This window comes from Colius striatus, chromosome 10 (genome assembly GCF_028858725.1).
Source record: "Colius striatus isolate bColStr4 chromosome 10, bColStr4.1.hap1, whole genome shotgun sequence".
In the NCBI taxonomy this organism is placed as follows: domain Eukaryota; kingdom Metazoa; phylum Chordata; class Aves; order Coliiformes; family Coliidae; genus Colius; species Colius striatus.
The window spans coordinates 9998881-10021204 of record NC_084768.1 but is presented as its reverse complement, the minus strand read 5'-3'; positions in this window follow the sequence as shown (position 1 = coordinate 10021204).

The following is a 22324-nucleotide window of genomic DNA, read 5'->3' as shown; positions in this document are numbered from 1 at the left end:
GGCTCATCAAAACAGAAAAGCTGACTTTTTCTAGAGCATATATTAAGCAAAGCAACTCACCCAAATCTAATTTAATCCATGCACCTTGCTTTTTGCTACCAAATGAGAGCATAGAGGATTAATTTAGTTCTTTGTTCAGTCCTGAAAGCAGTTATTGAAAACTATAATTTTTACTCAGGTCATCCTACTGCATTAATTTCCACAGTTTTGTCTTAAAACATTTGACACAACGCTTCCTTACATGACCCAAAGGAATGTAATAGAACCTAGCCTCACTGAAAATAGGAAAAGACAAAAAGCCTTATTCTTCTGAGACATTCCCTAAAGGGAAGACTGAAGGAATTGTCTTTGTACATTAGATATTTGTTAATCAAGAGTACATCACAACTCAAAACCAGTACTTGCTGATAAGACACTGAGAAGCTGTAGATCTTCAGTTCGACGTGATGCAAAATCTGACACTCCTGGGTGATATCATAAAAAAAAAATTTACCAGTGCCACAACTTCTGGAAAAATAGCACTTGTCTAGGATTTCAGGGGATTAATTTTTAGTAGGAACTGATGCTGACATGGGAACATGACTAATGGTAATATGCACTTGAATTTGTGCTGTTATATTCACAGTTTCAGTGCATTCAGGCTTAAACGTGTCTTGAGGAGAAAAAAGAAACAAGAGTACCTTAGAACTGTAGGGTGATCGACTGGACAGCATTCCTTGTGACCAACTGATGCACACAGCTGGAAGTGATACTTCTAAAACTGTTTATAGGAGGCAGTGAAGAATAAATGCAAACAGGCAACAAGTTCAGCAAGGCAAGCAACAGAATAAGTGTAAACTCAAATAGACTGCATGAATATTTTGAATCAGTCAAAATCCTGATTAGCCGAGACAACGTGAAATCTCCTTTTTCAGTTTGACAATGACTGAAATTAAATTTAAAGAAAAAAAAAACAAAACAAAAAATGAAAGTTTTAAAACTGTTACTGGAGCTGGGATTCTTTTAGTCAGTCTGTCTTCTGTATCTAAGTTTGCTACACTGTTACCCTGAGAATCCCACTTATTTTTTTGGCTGCCAACATATGTAAAAGAAGCCATTCTTGTGGATTTCACATCCCTTGCTCATTTCAGCTCTAGGTACACTTTGACTTTTGCAACTCTATCTCTGAACACTCATGAGGTGTTTCCATATTCCTCCCAAGCAGCCCTGTCACTCCCTCCTCCTGCGCTCTTGCTTTATGCATTGAAGCTGAGTCAGGAGTGTTCAGTTCATTCATAGCCTTTCTGCCACACTTGATTAACCTTCTACATGTTGAAATGAACTGTTCTTGTGCTCTGAGGAGGCTGTCCTGGAAGATTACACAGTTCTCCTGGATCTCCTTAAGCCCTCCAGTCCTGTTCACCATGAGATCCCACCAAGAAGTCATCCAAATAAGACAAAAGAGTGCTTTCCTGAAATCTAGCACTATAATTCAGCTATTTGTCTTGCACTCCCACTGCCTGACTAGTATCCTGTCAGAGAGAGGTTTCTTAAATGTGCATTTGTTGTAAAAAGACTCAGCTAATGTGAGTTGTTAGATTACAGACAGAAAGAAATATGGAAGAAAAAAACATATTTCTTTTTCATTTGCTTTTTCCACTATAACAATCTCAGACATAATTCAATCTAGAAATGTGATTTATGAGTTTTACATTTCTCATATTTCTTCCCAGCACTACAAAACCTTAGAAAGCAATAGAAAATGCTTAGAAACAAATAGCTTCAAAAATCAATTCCAAGTCCTGGATGCTACAGGAGAGTTAAATTTTCCAATAAGAGCATTAAGGAGATGCATCTGAGAGAGTAAACAGCAGTTGTGCATTGTATTTCTGATGAGACTCGTAGACAAAGCATCAGCTTTCTTATGGAAGTTGCTACTTGTTTAACATCTTAGTGTGTAGGTTTAATAATATCAGGGCTTTATATTATAAATGTCACACGAATAATTTAAAAACTTCAATTACTAGTGAAGAAAATAAAAAAAGAGTTTAAAAAATATATTCAATTATCCATAGCTAAAAGGAGTATGATGCCCACTTCACAGTAGAAGTGGCTCTGGTTTTAAGATAGGGCTCCATAAAATATGCATTGACATGCGCATAGAAGGAAGATCAAACCGCATTACAAATACCACCCAAGAGGAACTATACCTTAAAATTTGATTTCTATCCAAGCTAAAAAAATAATACCCATCGTCCTGGGACTAGAAGGGGCTACAGGCAAACAAAAGCTTTTCACATAGTTATTCAGAAATAAGATGGCAGTTGCAGCTAAATCACCAAATGCCTCAGTAACTGACAACAAAACCACAAGGTAAGTTACATATTAGTCCTAATTATTTTTTTGTACATATAGAAATGTACAACATTTGTTCACTTCACATGTCACTAAAAACATACAAACTTACTCTTGGTCTCAGTCCTTTCCAAAACTGAGGATTAGCCATCATGTTTAACTAGCTGATGAATAAAACTAAAATCAAGTCTTTCAAAGCCAAAGTAGTTTCATTAACTTCAAAATGAAAACCTGAACCAAAGAGAAGAGCTGTAAGGCAAAGTGGGAATTCGCAGGGCCCAGAGACAGATCAACACAATATGTTCACATTCGGTTTCTTAGCTGATTAGCTGGCTTTTAAAAACAGACAAGCTTCACTACTGCTTCTGTCTCCTCAGAGCTACGTTGCCCATGCTTGATTCCTCAAGTAGAAGAACTGTTTTTCTGCAGGTGTTTGGAATCAAGTTAACGGAGACAGACATCCCTGCATCACCTCTGGGATCCCAAGTGATCTAACTAGAGATCCAGATTTTTAATTCATGGAAAGTAAAATGGCACAAACATTGACAATAGACATACTGTATCTTTAAATATGAAAGCATACAAGCACATGAGAAGAAAATTAAATGAGATGCTTTTCGGGAGAGGGACGGGGAAAGCTTTGTCCTGGTTTTAAACACTACAGAGTTTAAGATTTTGTGGTAAATGAGAGTTATTCATAAGTTGTTTACATGATTTCCTGAATAGAACTCAAGAAAGTACAACACAGAATTTTTTTGCTTAAGAAGTTGAGAGAATCCCTGAGAGTGCATCACTTAGAAAGAGGCTTTCTCTACATGAATGAAATTGGAAGGATCAGTAAGCATTTTTACTGACCTTAGAGGAAAATGAGAGTTATATTACAAACATTGACCCTAGGATGCCAGCATAGCAAAATAGGGATTTTAAGCTTACTAACCCCATGTTTAGATGAGGATGATAAACCTAGAAATGTGAATGAATCATGAAAGCCATTATATACGTAATTATACAATAAGGTACCAAGCCCTGAATTTTTCTGTTTGCAGTAGCACGTGCTTGTGAAGTAATGCTTTGGAAAGTCCTGGGGTATCTTTCTTCTCAAATCTATGGCTGCATAGTAAGTTTTCCCATAATTTTCTTTGAGAAAAGTCTTTTAAAATAGTCATCCAAAATTAGCACAAGAAATAATTAGCCTGTAGCAAGCATTGGACCTGCTAGATTTAATACTTAATAATATTAAGCACTTTACTGACTGCTTTCTCATCTTAATTCCAAAAAATTCTTTTCCTCATGTACTAAGAGAAATCTGAGAAAACACTAAAAATAAGATACACTTGAGATAAAACTACTTATAGATTAAAACAACAGAAATCTTATTTTCATCATTTTCACTTACTCAGGTCATATTACCACAGCTGAAAGACTCAAATAATCTAGCCGGCTAGATTAGTTGGCTAGATTTTCTAATAGTTTCTTTAATAGCCTGAAACTTAGACTAGCTTGGCAATGATCAAGAACTAGGCATCTTCCTTAAAAAAATAGGCATATCTTATATTCTCTGCTTAGAATCTGGTACTACTAGGGAACACGCATAGGGAACTACTAAAATTAATAGTATAAATGTTTAAAAAGAGAGTTTCCTATTTCATAACATCCAGTAATTGAATACTGAACAACCAAACAAATACTGCTCCAGATATCTGAGTCTGATAGATGAGCAGAGCTTGACTTTGTGAACTACATGTTGCAGCTGAAGGTTTAGATTACCCCCATGTCTCTCTAAAGATATTACCTCCCTTGCTACTGAGCCATCTAATCCCTTCCCCGTCTTACTGCAACACCTCCTTGTCCCATTCTTAACAAAACAATCAGCTCTTAAAAAATAATGACCCTATGTGGGCTACAGCTATTGACTGGAAACATGTTTCATACTCTTACCTGGTCAACAAATGATATAAGAGTCTCCCTTTCTTCCTATAAAGACACTTCAGAAGTATATAGCCCTGAAGCTTTTAATTTCTGTTTTATCCGAAGCAAAGGACAGAGGTTTTCTTAAAAGATAAATAAAAGTTTCATATTACTCAGTGAAACCCCCTAGCCTATGTCCATCAGGGCACAGAGAACTCACCGGTGGGTGCAGCCTGGGGAGCTCAGGCCAGGCCAGCAGGTCCCCAAAACCAACAGGCTCCAGGCATAGGTCTTGCACTCTTCAGGCAAAACCAGGGAAACAAGTCAGAGACAATCCTGACCCCAGTAATAAACAACAGGGAAAAAGCCTGAGAAGAGGCACACCTGCAGCACAGCTTGGAAAGCAAAGAGAACCCTCACACCTGGGCTTCAACGGAGCTGGCCCTTGGGCAGCAGGTGTGGGGGGGCAGCGTGAGGGCAATCAGAGCTGAGCGCTTCTTATGGCCCAGGAGGAGCACTAAAGTGCTGGAGCAGTTGGTTGTATTTATTCTACTGCTGAATATTAATACATTTTGAAAATATCTATTTGAGAATTAAAAAAATGAAAATAATTAGTCCATGTGAAAGAACCACTGAATGACAGTTATCTGTTCTCCATCAAGAGAGGTGAAACTTGTTAATTTGTCTTATTTTAATCAAGATCAAGTACATATAACAAACTGTTTCAAATCATTGCTACTCGGGGGGTTGATGACAGTCTCCCAGATACATCTGTTCTTTAGTTCATTAGTAAGCTTCCGAAAAAAGTAAAAAAAACAGATCCATTTTCATTTGCTTAAAAGAGACAGTTTCTCTATCAATATATATATATCTACACGCAGAACTGTCCTCTTCATTCCTTTCTTTGATCCTATTTCCCCAGACACAAGAACTCCATTTGTCCAAGGACATTATTCAGCACGGACTCTGTAAAAAGCAGAATATGTCTCCTGGCCCTGCTCATGTCTGAAGCTGCAGCATGTATGTGTAAATAGTGTTAAAAATATCTTAACAATATCAGAAAACTAAAATTCAAGATCCTTCCCAAGAGATGTAGATCTAAGTCATGCAACTTCCTGGCCTTCTGCGGAAGAAACCTCCTAGACTTATCCTTGTGTTTTTCTTAAAACTTCTTATTACCACGTCCCTTGATTTTCATTCTGTATGCCTGTTCTGAAGTCTCACCTGTATTTGACTGAATTCACAATTGTTTTCTTTTACCCTTTCGTCACTTCTATTATTTTCTGATATAATTCAACATATGCCCAGCTTCAATGAAGATTTCTGTACATCTCCTCACAATATCTGGCTTCTGGAATAGAGGCTGAAATAAGTGGCAAAATGCTTTTTGCTTGTTTCTGGTTGTGAACCCGATGTGTGCTGCTGTATATCACTCATATAGAATAAAGGAAACAAACATGTGAACAGAGGATTTTATGCAAAATATTTACTTGCACTTACTGTATTTGTGTTCAGAGTTAGAAGCCAGAAGACATACACACAGCCTTTTTTCAGTTATTAGACTATCTCTGAAAATATGATTTCTTCTACTAATACTGTCCCACAATCTCTCACTTTCATTTTTGTTATGAATTTGCCAAAGTAAAATGGGATGGAGACCAGTCTGGTTGCAAAATTAAGAAAGTTTCTTCTGAAACTGCTGCAAGTTGTGTACTGGGTGATCAAGTACCTCAGAGAAACAAGAATGAAGCAAGAGTCATCTGGTCAAAGCAAAGAGCTGGGTCTCAAAAGGTTGTTCAATTTCTCAATGCATTTAGAGGTTTTTTTCCTGGATGTTTTAATTTAGTCTTTCTGTCACTGTTTCAATTACAGAAGACTAATACTTCCTTTCTTCTGCCTTTAAGATTTTCTTTTTTATTTGGTAAGCTCTTTAAGGTAAGGACTTTTCATACAATATCTAGTACAAAAAGCTTCTTTTCTGGCTTCTGAAGTACTGTTGTAATACAAATGATGATGCTAATCATATTGGTTGAACTACCAGCAACAGGGCATAACGGGGATATAAATCAAAGGAGGGGGGGAAAAAACAACCTTACAAATATGATAGTCTTAAATAAAAAGCTATTCACTTTTTATTCCTCTTTGGATGCCCCATTTAGTTGGTAATGACTGGCAAACTAATAGATGACTTTCAAAGAAAGCCTTTGCATCACTCAATTCTTCATAAATCTTTAGCCAGGTTAGAGGATTTTTGTCTCATTTTTTCTTTTTTTCCCTTTTCCTTAAAACATTATAAATATTTATTTTGCTCTCCCACTGCTTTAAACATTGAGATGGTTATATCATAATACAAAATGACTGGTGTGAGGTTATAGATACACGCAAGAACAAAAGGGCTGATGACTGAAATGAGAGACTGCTTTAAATTATTCAGAGAGATTCTTTTTCCTTCCTTCAGTTTGTGAAAGCAATTGAAAATAGTGATGAATTAATATGAACACTGCATGAGCAATCTGATAGTGTCAGATCCAGCTTTAGTGCCATGTGCATTTTCCTCTTTTGATCACTCAGTTCAAAACTTGCTCAGTTCTTCAATAGTTTACCTCTTTGTGTTTAAATGCAGAACTTTAAGATTGTCCTCTAATTCCACTTCAGACGTTCTTGCAGCAGTACATGGGAATACCTCCATGGTACATACCCATGAGAATCAATGTTTCCCAAACTTTTTTTTCTAATCTAGATAGTATTGTAAAAGACAAGCTGCTATCTTCAAAGTACTGAGAAACCCAGGAGTAAACCCAGAAGTTTTCAGTTCCTCCCTTTTATTTCTTGAATTAAAAAAAAAGTATTTTTTTTTCCTTGGATGTACTATCAGAGTAATACAGCAACCAAAAAGATTGTAAAACATAACGTTAATAACGCCCTTAAAGATGTCATGTCATCCAGAATCCTCAGTTTCTTGAACAAGAAAAAAAAAAGAGGGATAAAGATGTATGGGGAGCGTGCACATGTTCTTACTCAGGTAGAGTTACACATTATGTGATTTGTAGGAGCATAGATAATGAGCTCTTCTTGCTATATGCTCCCTTCCACAAGCAGAGCACTGTGGATATTCCTCTTCTTTTTGTTGGAGACCAGAAAGCAACACTCACTGTATTTGTTCCATACAAATACGTACAGCTTATTCGTACAAGACATACAACTTCCAAAAAAGTTTATTGCGATCACATTCATGTCTCTCTTCTCATGTAGCCATGCCTTCAGAACACAGGAAACATTGGGGCAGTATCAGTTGCCAGAGCTAATCTGCAGAAATGGAGAAAGCCTTTCTTTTACCTGACTGGTAACTGGAGAGAGTCCAAGGATAAGAAGAAGGTTTGAAGCTGGCAGAAACTAGCCCATTAGCAAACAAATGCACTTTAGGGGACATTTTCCAAAGCTTACAGGTTGCTGAGGCACTTTATTCTCCCTGATTTCTTGAATCAGCTGTTCATAAGCTGTTCGAAACTATTTCAGATAGAATAGGAAAGAGAAAGATATCTGTTTAAAGAAACAGGATTATAGAATATTTTTCCTGCCAGTCATATATAAATGCCATTTTCTACATCACAAAAACCAAACAAAAAACCTACAACAAAACAAATCTTAACTGTTACCATTAGATCATAGCAGTGAGTAGAGGGCAAAGGAAAACTGGAGAAACAAAGGATAGAGACAGATATATATATATATATATAAATACAACTGAACATATATGACCAGAAATAATATCTACGAAAGCATTAAAACTGTTACTTATTTTCACTGATGTGGCTAAGGCCACTCAAGCTCAAAGAAAAATGCTCAATTTATAATCCCAGTGTTCCTCCTTTGACTTTTAAGGTTTCTTCTGTATTCCCAACAATGCTATGGCTCAGCATTGAGATGGAAGAGAGATGGAAGGGGTTAAGTTTTCTTCTTAGCTCAGTTTAAAATCAGCACATAATTTGATAAAGAGTATGACTATTAATTTGTTTAGTCTTGTAATATAGTTTTGATACCAGATTAATTTACTTGCTGAAGTTATTTCCTCCCTTCTATCGGAGTATTCTAGTAATACTTTTGGATTTTACTTTCTCTCTGTGCTCTTTAACTGGTTGGCATGGATGGTTATAAGGCATACTGATAGCTTTTGACAACAATTTTCTACCTAGTTTACACAAATACAGTTACATACTTAAGTTGCAAAGAAGCGTAAAGTCAGTCCTTCAGTGGGTCTTGTGATCCCTCCAAAAACACACAGTGATGTTAATTTCTCAGCCCTTTAGGAGTTTGAACTCTTCTCTATTTCTACTTCTGCTTTCAGTTTACTCTCTTGAATCACTGATTGTGCTATGAACCAGATCAGTGGAATGAGCCTAGCCTAGGAAAAATATCTGTTAGCACTGAATAGTAGGTTAGAATCCCTAAAGGAATTTCCATTCATTGTCAATGTGCCTGTAAAGTTTATGAAATGAAAGCATAATGCAAGAGATACCATCTGTGTGTAACAGACAGCCTCAGGACTGCATGCTATAAAGAACACTGTATGCAAAGAAATGTCCATAAATAAACTGTTGGCCTCTGTCTTTTCCTTGTCACACACAGATCATACAGTTGTCTCTTTTTCACGTTATCAGTCCCTGGTAGTCATCACTTACAGCAACTTGCTATTCATCTTATTTAATGTGACTTTGGATCCAGTGCTCAGTGGAAACAAAGAAAAGAATTATCTATACTTCCATGGTTTTGGGTAAGACCTTCTCAGCTGGAAAATAAGATATAGCACGTAACATAGGAAGTACCAGAAGTTTATCCTGCAACAATATTCTGCCTGTATTTGTTGAACTAGTGTCTTTCTGACTCTGGCTTAGCTCTTACGATAATATTTTGTTCCTTCTGGCAAAAAATGTGAATCAAATCCCACCACAATGAAAAGATGAAAACATTGTTGGCTAAAATAACTATAGTTTTGTAGCATTTTTCACTGATAAATCAGTGTAATTTTATTTCTTTTTTCAAGGCAAAAAGTGAGGCACAGTGAAGACTATCCAAATGGCTGACTGCAGAGGCAAAGAATTCCAGAGTTTAAATCCAGGGCTCAAAGGATTGTTTCCTCAGTATGGGACAATCTGTCAATCAGGTGAGGTACTCTTTTGGTTTATCTTTTACCCACTATATTTTCTAGCATAATTTTCATTCATGTTTTATAATATTACAGAAATTATTGCAGTATAAATGATCCGAGCACTAGTGTCTTTTTCCCTTATACAAGTTTTCCTGCCAGAAGATCAATTTTCTTCAAAACCTGTCAAATGCTACCACAATAGTAAGCTGTGAAGACAAAGCTCTTTTCAAGCCCAGGCTAGGATTATTCAGTCAAAAATTACCAGGTTACAAATGAATCTTTCTGCTTACACTTCTTTCCATTTGTTGTTTTGGCTTCATTTTACTTCACAAAGTGTGATTTTGATTGGTAAAGGAGTTTATAAAGGGATAGTTGCTCATTTTACTACTGCATGTAGGATACATGTGTATGTTTCTGAAACATAATTTCTAGGCAGATCACTGACACCTAAGGTATAACTGTATTTTTATATAGAGTACATGCATACTGAAACATCTCATGGGGGCTACATTTCTCAAAATCTATAATTTAATTGAAACGATGACTCTCTGTACAATTCTTTAATCATAAAGCAATTTAACCCAGTAGCTCATTTATCACAGCAACCAGGAATTCGCGCCATTGTTACTCCCCTAAAATTGTCTGATTTCACAGAACATCATTTCAATTCAAGCTCTACCTAACTGTGATTTCTCCAGTTTCTGTCCTTTAAGAGATTTGATTTATGTTAGGAATGACGTTATTCTTTTCTATTTAATGTTTACTTTTAGTACCTATTATTACCCTTTTTGCAACAACTTGAAATCATGCTTGATTAATCATTCTCATGGTTTTTTAAATGATTGCCTGGTGCATACATGTCAGATTCAGGGCACTGCAGAAGGTCAAAGCAATGATAGCCTTCAGGGCTCTGCCAGTGAATGCTAAATTGCCCACTCATCACTCATCACTACCACAAGTTCGTCCAGAAAATACAGCCATAGCATAATGGAAGCAGTGGTTGAATAAGCTTCAGACCTCCTTTTCACCACTCACAGCTTTCCAAATTTTACAGTTAAGGCCTGATTTTCTCAGCAGTAAGTATTCTCTCCTCACCTTGACTTTCAGAGAAATTGCTGTTCGGGAATATAGCTCCTATAATTCCTACTTCTCCTCCCATAACAAAAAAGGCCTGTTACTGGACAGCCTCAAGGCACAGTATTCAGCAGTGCTGTGCATGGAAGCAGAGTATTATAGGGTGAGGGAAAGGAATGCATGGAAACCAAGCTCTAAAATAGTTCATTGTTTTAGTAGTATTCTAAACAGCAGCATCTCTTAGAGTCCCTTACCAGCATAGAAGAGAATTCTTCCATTTGCTCCAGCTTAGGATCCTGAAATAGAAAGTTTGCAGTGTTAAATCTGAAGATATATTGTTCCTTGTGATACTTTTGTTTCCCTTGTTATGAAAACAAGCAACACACTATTTGTTCTCTATGTTTATGCCTGCCACAAAATAAATCATTCTTTTAGTGATCTCCTGCTTTCCAGTGTTGGAGGTGCCCAAAAGAGGTATGCTACAGCAATACAGATAAATAACAAGACCTTTACATCCTTAAATTAAGTTTGTGCTTACACTCTTTAAAATGTAATCTGTTGGAAAAATGTGAAGTTGAAAATGCATACGTGTGAGTGTACATATGTACTATGTATCTCTGATTTCTATATTTCCTTTATCCACATTCTAAAACTTTCTTCACATTAAGCAGCACCTTACTTCACTAAAATAAGCAAGATACTGCCCAGCTTGAACGAGTGTTTCTGAATCTGGCCATATATATAAACAATATTTTCCTTAAACTATGAGTTCCACAAAAATAACTAGACTCTGACAAATGAAGGGAGTTCTTATCACTTAATGCCTAATTACCAGCTCTGAAAATATTGCTGTGCAACTTTCATTCTACAGTGGAGGAGAGAAATCCCATTAGCTTCAGATGCTGCTTCTGGTGACAATGACATGTAGCACTGAGAGGCTAATGGAATTGCGCAGGTGTCACTACAGGCATCATCTGAGACACATGAAGTTGTGAAAGTGTAGCTGAGAGCATAATTTAGCCCACAGAGCATTTGTGGTGAGCATGTACACGATAGAAGAAGCCTGTATGACTGGTAAGATCTAAACTGAGCTTGAAGTGTTGGCAGTTAAAAACTGCAAAGCGCATCATGCTGACATAAGGTATGGAACTTCACAAGACTTGGTGATCCACATCTATCTATGTCAATATGTCATACCACTTTGTGCCTCTTCTCATGATTGAACTATATTTTAAACAATTAAATAGGTGATTTAAAGGGCCAAACATGGAAGTTTAACCAAAACTATAAAAAACATTTAAAATAAGAATTAAGAGTTTTCTTACTTTGTTCATGATTCTAAGACAGTGCTGCTTTCATATTGACAGATATCAATTTGCTCAATGGTTTTTGGATACTTGTTGAAAAAGGAGACATTTCTCCTTTCTGTCTATCCACATATATGTGTATCTCAGAGAACCTAAACTGTAAAACAAAGCCTCCATGGTTTCTTCATTCACAGAATCATCAACTGTACCAAGAGAGTTGCATAAGCAGACATCACACAGTCCCTGCCACGCAACAGATTATTGTGCTGAAATGCTGGAGCAATCCTGGAAGGTTTGCTTCACTGTTTTTCTGTTACCTTCTACTCAAGCTTTAACTTTTGGGTTTGCACTGCAGCATGCTGGTCATCAATTTAAAATTCTATGGGCTCCTTTATGGGACATTTTATTTTTCAGACAAGTGGTAGTAAATGTTCTGGAAATGCACCTACTGTATAACTGATATTACAGGAAACAGCACATATGTGAAAAACAAAAGAGCAATCCCAGAGATTTTTCTTTTGAAAACAGTAAGACAACCCCTCCTTCCTACAATAAGCTAGTAAAATAGTCATTGAAATGTGTTTTTTAAGCTCTTCATCTCTGTGTATCAATTAATTTGCATTTAATCCCATTAATATTTCACTTAGAATTGAATATTTCAGCTTTTGTGGTTGAGAGGGAGCTGTCACTTCAGTGAAGATTTTTTTCAAAACGAAGGTTCAAAGCTGCTGTGCACACTGAACACTTTAATGCAAGCACTGCACTGTAGCAAGTTGAAAGGAAATCTCATTAGGAGAGGATTCCAGGACAAAAAAAAAAAGCATCATCACTGTTAGTGCTAATTAGCAGCTTTTTCTGCTGTTTCAAAGAAGTTCCAAAAGCTGAATGAGCAGACGGATTATTTCACCCCAGCGGTATTCTTCCAGGTCAGGGGTGAAGCATCTTATAAGAGTGGTGGTAGTTCTTGTTCTGATCCACCAGCTTTGCACACAGTTAGTTTTCAGTTCATGTCCAAAGCTGTTGGTCAGAACTTTAAATTCTGACATGAATTTTAAAAATAGTCTGTGTGATATCCTAAAACAATAATCCATTTTAAACACAGTTAGGAATTAACATGCCAGCTACACAGGCAGAACATACACCTACTAGCCACGAGACAACTGAAAGGATGTTGCTGCATGCTGGACTCATAAGATGCAAGGAACAAAGACATCCGTGAGTCTTTGCAAAGGACACTCCCATATCATAGAATCATAGAATCATAGAATCACAGAATCATAGAATCACAGAATCATAGAATCATAGAATCATAGAATCACAGAATCATAGAATCATAGAATGGAAGGCGTTGGAAAGAAAAATACTAGTTTAAACCACCGTCACCTCTTCCTCTGATTCATTTCTGCTGAGGCTATAGAATGGTATAGACAAATAATCAAATTCACAGTATGCACAAAGACACCCACAAATATCAGAAACTACATAATCCATTCAATCTATCAGGGTGCTTGTACCCTGACAGTACAGTAAGAACGTACCTACCACATCTGTTTATGTCAATTTGTTTTCTTAAATCATGTTCAAGATAGCCTATGATAATTGATAAGTCTTGATTTCAAAATCACATACTAACAATAACCATTTGCTCAGTCTTTCTCAGCCTCTTTTGCCTGTACTCAGCACCTTTAAGAAGCACACCAAAGTACTTCCAGGTAATCATTCTACACAGAATCTACAGACTTAAAAGTGCAAAGCACTCCTGTACTACATGAAAATATCTGTAGTTCTTGGAGAGAGAAAACCAGTAAGTCAATGCATCATATTTAATCATGTGTAAATGCTTGTTCAAAAGAAAATGTACAATCAGTACTCCTGTGTTGCAGATGGTTGGTTCCCTAGTCAAAGAAATGGGATGTAGGAAACTGAAAACTCTCTACGTTTTAGTTAAAATCTTTTAGCTATCTTTCCTGTGAATGTCCATGATTTCAGACAATATAAGTCCTTTTCGGTTTGGCTACATTTTTTCTAGCAGGCTTTATCAGATGTAGAGTTCCTTTCAGGAGCTCTTACCTTAAACTTCCCTAATGGGAAACGAGAAGACAGAAGAGCTCTTTATGGCTGTTACATTTTGTAGACAAAAGTTTGAAAGACATTTGCTCCTATATGAAAAACAAATGTGTATTCATCCAAATAAAATATCCTATATTGTTTAGTGAAAACCTTTGATAATGGCATTTAAATGCTCCAATATTTTCTTGGCTATCTTTCACCTTGACAGTAATGCACTTGAGCTGTCAGAGTCCTTATAAGAGCAGCTGCTCTGATATTACTGGAACTTAATTATTGTCAATGTTCAATTAAAAGAAAACAAAATATAACGGTAGGTAAAGGAATGCTCTAAGTTTCACTGAAGTTGATAGAAAAACTTCTACTGGGCTAGAGTGAAAGCAGGTGATGAGATCCTCGTGAGACCTGGAGGTTAGAAACATATTGTGCTATATACAGTTCTCATTTGTTAAGTGCTCTAAGCTGCTTTTAATGGGATTTCTGTCCATCATGTTCTTTAACCTCTTTCTTTTTCATGTGTTTCACAAACTGCAACATATTTACAGGTATATGTTGTTCTGAAATAATGAAGCCATTTAACTATTCAGTTCATTATTGCCTTTTGATTACTCCAGTAACTGCCACAGCCATGCTCTTCCTGAGTGCTGTTGCCAGGGACGGGATAGGTGTAAATGTTTGAAAGATAGAAGACATGAGTGCATTGATTTTAACAGACATAATCAGTAGGGGCAATAAAATGCCAGTTTTGATTAGGAGTTTGAAAGCCAAAGAAAAATCTGCTGAGGCAAGCTGAATATTTCTGCTACTCATAATGCAGCACAGCACTTGTGCATGGTGAGATGTTATAAGAGAGGATTAGCATGACCTTTTCTTAATGAACAGGACTGTAAGTGTTTAGGGACTGCGTGGTAAACAAAGCAAAGAGATGGAAAAGAACAGAAATCACATAACTTTTAATAAAACTTCCTTTGTTTAGCTTTGATTTTTTAAATCTCTGTTATCACTGACATTTGATGTCAATTGTGTGTCCCAAAGCTAGGAACCAAATTTATCGTGTGATCTCATTCATATTGCTTGGACTGAACTCATTTTAACTACTGAAAAAGTAAAAGCAGAAAGCTCAATGCACATAGTCAACTCAGTATATGAAAATACAGTAGAAGATTAGACCATTGGATATGAAATCTGAGATAAAATTTTAATACTTCACGTATCTAAAGATCTAGTTAATTGCATCATTAATTCTCTCTGTGTCATTTGACTAATTACTTTCATATGTCTCTGTTTCTGTGCATTGCAGCTACTGTAACTTGAATGAAAAAAATCAAAATGGCATCTTCAGTCCTTTCTGTAAGGTTTTCAGGCTTCCATACTTCTCTTTTCTCATAGAGAAGGGTGTCTGAGCCATTGCATTGGAGCATGTATCAAATGGAAATTTTTTACACTTCCAAGGGAAATTGATTTCAGAGGTATTTCATAACAATATCCTCCAAATCTCCAACTTTGTGCAGTCTTCCTTGTTCCTGAGCCAAAAAGGAATTTCTTTCCTATCTCTATGCTCCGTATTTAGCCCAAACACCAATGGCACTCAAGGGAACTATTTGCACTTTCTCAGAATTGCACTGTTTGGGCAGAGAAAGCCAGTATTGCCAAAGTTATTGCAGAATGTGCTTGGAAAATCTGACAGTAGAGAGAAATTGTTTTGCAGTGTCTTTCAACAAAGTAGCAGTTTATTTGAAATTTTCAGGACTAACTACAGAAACACTCTGAAGAGATGCTTGACTTAATCGTTTCATCCTTTATATATTTTGTATTGCAAAATGAAGCATAACAAGCAGTTTTGTGAACAGGCATATATGCTTCATGGGAGGCTGTAATGAATGAAAGCATTGTAAAGATATCTTTCATTAAGCAATATAGGATCCTAACATGAGAAAAAAAAATAACAGATATACTGAATTCTCTATTTTAAAAGAAAATATTGGAAAAATAATAAAGGGAATAAAACAAAAATTAAAAAATACTTACATTAAACTCTTTCTGAGATTGGTGCATTCCTAAATTTTTCCTCAACGTAGATTCTGTGGTATGCAACATACAATGATTTCAAACTTCACACTTCCCTTTAAAGAGGTCATTTTGCAGGGTATTTCACAAAATTTGTGGGAATTTAATATTCCGGAATCATTTCAAAATACAGTTAAAAGTCACCAATAAGTTAAAAAATCATTTACAGGCTGATGATTAACATATATCCTTAGGAAACCGGGATAAAAGGTGTAGTGATACTATCAAAAGCACTGCAGGAAGGAATCATTATTTCCAATGATGCTGCCACAGCAGAGTTAATGAGGTCCAAATTAAATGTCCTCCTTTGGGGAAAAAAAGGAGAAAGATTTCAAACAAATTCAGAATTTTAAGTGCAATTTGTAATTTACAAATTTTTTGGAGGGAGATTATTTACAAATTGTTTTTGAAGGGAGGCTATTCAAGTCCTTCAGTATTACTTTTGAGAGATCTAGTTACTGAACCTGATCATACATTTTGCTTCTTCCATCATTTTGTGTCTTATGTTGTGTCTAAAGTTGTCTTTATCTCTAAAACAAAATCTTATACTTTAAACATCAATTTAACCTGCCTTTCTCCTCCAGCAGCATCTCTATTATTTATGGCATTAAAAAATGTATTATTTAGGTAGTAAAATAAATAATATATACATATGTGCTTGCTTTTCTAAAGGCCTCAGACTAATTCATAGATAAATCACCATATGTCCACAAACAGGAAGGAAGGAGAAGATAAGAGATCTACTTATCCACACTTTGGACAACAACAGAATTCAAATCAAGATTTTGTAATTCCTCAACTCTTGCTTTAGCTACTAGACTGGAAAATCACTGGGGAAGAGATCATAGTCCATAGAGAAGTTGTACTTTTCCTTCACCATCTTTGGGAGGAATATCATACCTCTCCATCATAGTGTCCAGGTAAGCATTCATTTCATCTTATATTAATGTTTTTCAGTAAAATAAAAATAATCCTCACAGAACAAGCAGTCAGCAGGTGGCATTTGTTTCTACAAATGGAGCTAATAATAAAAATTAAATTTGAAGCATTTTTATCCCAAAAGGATGGTGCATGCACTTCTTACCGTGCTTTTGTTATACTGCATTAAGGGTGGATGTCAAGCAAATGCTTCTGAAGAACTGCAGAGGACCCTGGACAGTAAGTTTCTTAGTGAGGAAGTCATAGATAAAATTCTATGCAGGTAGGTGAAGAAGATGCCGCCAGGAGAAAAACTATCCTCATGTTATTAAACAATCATAGCCTTTCATCTGACAGTTACATAGGTATGACTTTTTCATATTATAATATATATCTCCATGAAAAGATCATCTCAGTGGTCAGCAGTGGTTAGAAAACAAATCTAGTGTTAGAAATATTTGAAAAGCAATAAAGACTAGAACAGACAATGTTGTTATGCCCCTGCATAAATTGGAGCCTGCTTCTTCTCAAAAACTAGGAAAAACCAGGAATGATCAAATGTGTGGAACAGTTTTTTTCTGTTTGAAAAAAGAGACAACTGAAGGCTGAATAGAAAGAGGTCTGTGATATTGTGAGTGGAAAGCAGATAGTGAATAAATGTTGATTGTTCAGTGCTTCTTCCAATAAAAACAGGGAAGGGAGTGAGAGAGGGGAAGAAATCAAATAAAATTGCAGGGGTAGGATCAGCGCAAATGCCTTTCCACAAGGTAGAATGGTGAAATATTTCTTCATATGAAATGTATTTAAGTTTAGTAGTAGTTCAGTTGCAAATTACTTTCCCAAGAACTCAGTAGATGCTAAAAGACCTCATGGGTTGAAAGAAACATTGGCTGAAATCGCTAAGGAATTTCTGAGTCATATTAAAAACTAAGATCTCTGCCCCAGGACATGTGTGAGACAGAAACCACTCAAAGCTAGAAGAATATTCAGAGGACATCCTGCTACATGCTTGCTCAGGCCTCTAGTCTACCCCAGTACTCCTGCATAGGTTGATGGCCACCATCACTGCACAGGATGCTAGAGCAGACTGACTGGTCTGACTCTCTCCTTGTTTCTAGATAGAAGTTCTTCCAAGATCCACAGGCACTGCACAGCTAGAAGCTGTCTAGTTCTCTTTTTTCCTCATAGTTCAGATTTCCAACAATTATCTCTGACAATTAGTCTTTAAGAGTAAATAAGGTGATAAAAATGTTCAGTAAAACAGTTTTTCTGTCATTTTGTATGTGAAAGAGAGGGGAAAAAAGAGAGAGAGAGAAAAAACCAAACAAAGTGTCCTGGTTTTGGCTGGGACACGGTTAATTTTCAACTAGATGCTACCAGTGCTGTGGCCAGGCCATTCCATACCATACTGATACCACACTGAGCATATGCAGGGAGCTGCTGCGGTGAGGCTCCACATGGGAACTGCAGCTGTTTCACCAGGCTCCAGGCGGTGAGCAGTTCCCTCAGGTAGTGCTCACTTTGTGTATTCCTTCGCTGCTGTTAGGGTTCTTTCCTTGTGCTGTTCTATTAAATTGTCCTTATCTCAACCCATGAGGTTTTACTTTTTCCTCTCATCCCCATCCTTCCAAGGTAGGGAGGAGTGAGTGGTTGGCTGCCTGGTTTGGTTGTTGCCAGCTGGGTTTAAACCACGATAGAAAGAAAGAAAGGGAGAGAAGTGTTTGATGCTTTCTGTAGAATAAAAGTGTGTGTGATCTCCTTTACCAGGAAAAACTGTAAGTCAGATCATCAACTGGGTAAACTGGAACAGTCCTGTTGCAATCAATGGAATGGTACTATTTAGCCTAGCAGCGGATTTAACCTGAGTTTCTTAAGCCTCAGAATTGCTCTTAGATTTCAAAAGAATGTTGCTGACACATAGGACACTGCAAAATTTTTCAGTTTGTGCAGCTGTTTATACTGATTGTAAGTCAAACCTCAGATTCATCTACTCTCTTACCCATTAACTCTGCTCTAAACCCGACTTTCTTTGTCCCTTGACCTGGTTTTGCCACTGTTCACAGTACTTCTTTTTCTCATGCAGCTCCATCTATTTTACAATCTCTGCCTCCTTTCTTACTTCAGTCTATATGTACTATAAAAAAATCCACTAAACTTTCATGTGCTTCATAATGTGCCAAGTTACTTCATGAAGGATGCTTCATAAAATGCTGTTCTGACAACAGTATCAAAGATACTACATAGTTTATATCAGACTAACTTTCTGCTTCAACACATGAACATCAATCCCTACAAACAAGATCATTTTAATTAAGATTTTTATCTCAAGAAATAAAAATAGAATTTGGGTCAAAACAAAAACTGGTGTTGCCAAGGTTGATGCTGTACTGAAGAAGTCCTGAGAAAAATCAACAAGCAACCATTGTGTTAATGGCTTTGCAAACAAGCAGTTAACAACGGAAGGCAGTAAAGCAGCCTTCAGACACTGTCAGTTTACATCTTAAGATCTCATGTACTCGAAATTTTCTTTATGTAAGTCAATGTGTTTTCTACATCTATTTATCACATTTTACTTTGGGAGAAGGTGGTAACTGGAAAGTTTAGTTGATTTGAAATACTTCCTCTGCATCATTCCTAATGTACAAAATACAACTGTACAGTCCTACAGGTTATTATTTTCTACCCACTACATGAGATTTTAAGGTGAGTAAATCACTAAACCAAATTGCTTTGAAATCCACCACAATGATCCTCGTTCTAACGGTGCCTTTTTCAAGGACAGTTAAGGTTTTTAAGGAGTGATGTTATACTAGGTATGTAGTTCTGTATAAGATGTGGCTAAAGAAGATTTGATTTATGGTCCTAATAGGATTAACAAATTTAATTTTAAGTCCAATTGCTGTGTACATCTTCAGTGAATACCATTAGATTCAGTAGTTTTTAGCTAAGAAGCAGGATTAGCTGTTCTAAGAGGCAACAACTACACATTATGACTAGAGCTAGAATGAGGAAATGGGGTGGGAGACAGGGGGATGGGAGAGCAAACTGCACTGCCTGTGAGTACAGCTAAAGAAAATGCAGTCCCAGGGAAAAGAGAGTCCTTTAGCACAAGGGCTGTCACAGTCATCAGGCCAATTGCATTGCTGCCTTTTCACAGGGTCCTGCGGTGCAGCACCATGTCAACTCTCAAGACCTTCTCTTTCTGGTGTGAAAATTTAGTCATTCACTCACTTGTGATTTCATTCCCTTCAAAGTACAACCCTGTAGCATGCCTAAACTGTATACCACAGGGAAGCATACACAGACCCAGGAGGACAGCAGCAGAAGTAGTCCAGATAACAGAAATAGTGTAACTGCTTCAGCAGTGAGAAATGCATGAGCTAATTAATCCTGTTGCTTCTCAGTAGGATAAATTGACCTTTGCAGAGCTCCTGCAGCTAGACTGCACCTCATATCAGGATAGCTTGTGTAGGTGAAGCCTGGTTCAGCAGGTCCAGCAGAGGGTAGGCCCTGTAATAGATTCATTGTGATTTCATACAGTATAAAGCAGCTTCTCTGAAACTCAAGATTAATCTCTGAAAAATATAAAGTCTCTTTTAAAAGCACTGAAACAAGAATAGCTTCTTATTCTTTTAAGTCCTCACTTGCCACCCTAAACATAATTCTGAAACATCCCATTCTGCTTGTAGTTTCTGCCCATTCTGGGAGTTGGATAAAGCATCCTACCTAAACTTTGTCATTGAAGGTCAGTATTTGCTTTCCTATCTATGTTGTTGTTTCCCCCTTTTCTTTTATTTCTGTACCTACATTTTAAGAGCTATCTTTCAGTCAAAATGCACGCTGCAGCACACTGATGTGTTACATGTGCACTATGGAGGGCACTGTCAGTTGTTTTTTAAATTTCCAGATATCTTTCAGGCATTCAACTTCCTGGACAAATGGACAGTTTTCTCTTCTTCCAACATATTTCATTGGAAAAGGTAATCATGTTTACAGAATTCCAATTACATGGTAGCCAGTATCTGACATCCATCATTATTATCCTTTTCAGACTTACTAGGAACACTTCCACTAGCAAAAAACCCCACTGGTTTCAGAGAAAATAGAATGAGCCAGATTGTTACTAGCTGGTAATAAAGACCAGTAAACCAGGGAAGAAAATGAAGTTGTTATCACAGACAGTAGCTCACCATCAAGCCCTTACACTTCTGAATGATTCTAAAGAATATTTAAGATGCAAATATAAACTTCTTTTGCTGCTTGATATTATGAGTCTTCTCAACAGCACATTAGTGAGTTCTTTGTCTAGGTATAGCACACTGCAAAACAAGTTCTACATATTACAAGCGATGTGGAAGTTGAGATAACATCTATTGAGATGCACTAATGACCTATTCTGTGTTTACCATATGTTATCATTCCCTCTGAATGTTTTACAAGTTTCTCCAAATTGACAGTCTTTAGCAGCTACTAAATGCCATGTATGTTTGAAACAAGGATAATGGAATTGCATTTACATCTCAGAAAGAGTGGTATATTATAATAGCCAAACAAGGAATAATGGCAGCTTCAGTTACTGGTAAACACAAGTCTAAACACAAACAAAATCTTATTGTTTCAATAAGATTTTGTTTACCTTTCCCTATGCTATATAGAGGGAAAAATAATATACAAATGTAGGGATCTTAGATTTTCCAGTGCTAATGTGGCAGAGACTTCATTCTGTCCCAGGTCTCCTTGAGGGAAGAGAGGATGGAAGGGCAGAAAAACCTCTCAGAGTTTACCCAACTTGGGCTGGATGGCAAACTCAGCTCGAGGCATGTGTTGTGACTCCAGTGGATCCTGTATGAAGCATCAGTTTAATACCTAAATTCAATTACAAGATTAAATGGGGTTTATTTTTAGTCAACTGATGAAAATACCTGGGGCCAGGTAATATTTTAAAGCGAGTTTTGCCAGCAGTAGGAAGCTTCATACTAACTCAAATATCCCATGCCCCAGAGATTTGACTCACACCTGTTTTGTTTCATGTAGGTTGTCGAGAAGAAAGAGGAAAATAAATAAAATAATATACTTCAGAGTTTAACCCCTGGGTCAGATTACAGGAGAGAAGGAGAAAAAAAATTCAGCAGGTTTAAACAGTACAATAAATCTGTTCTGACAGATATTTGACAGCTATTTTTTTACTTTCTGTTTGAGGAGATGGGAAGGAAAGCAGTGTTTATTGAAGGTCATTTTGGAACAAATAAGTAATAAAAACAATCAGAAAATTGACATGATTGTGTTGCACCAGCTAAGGGCCCATCTGTGTGTTTAATAAGATATGAGTTTAGCTTACTGTGTTTACCTTTCAAGTCTGGCAGACTACTCGCCTACATTTACTACAAATCAAGAGACTTTTAAATACATATTCTATTTTAAATAATTTCTTTCTCTACTAATGAATATGATTATTAAAATACTCCTGAAATACAGTGCCTGGAAGCATTTCTAAGACGCATTT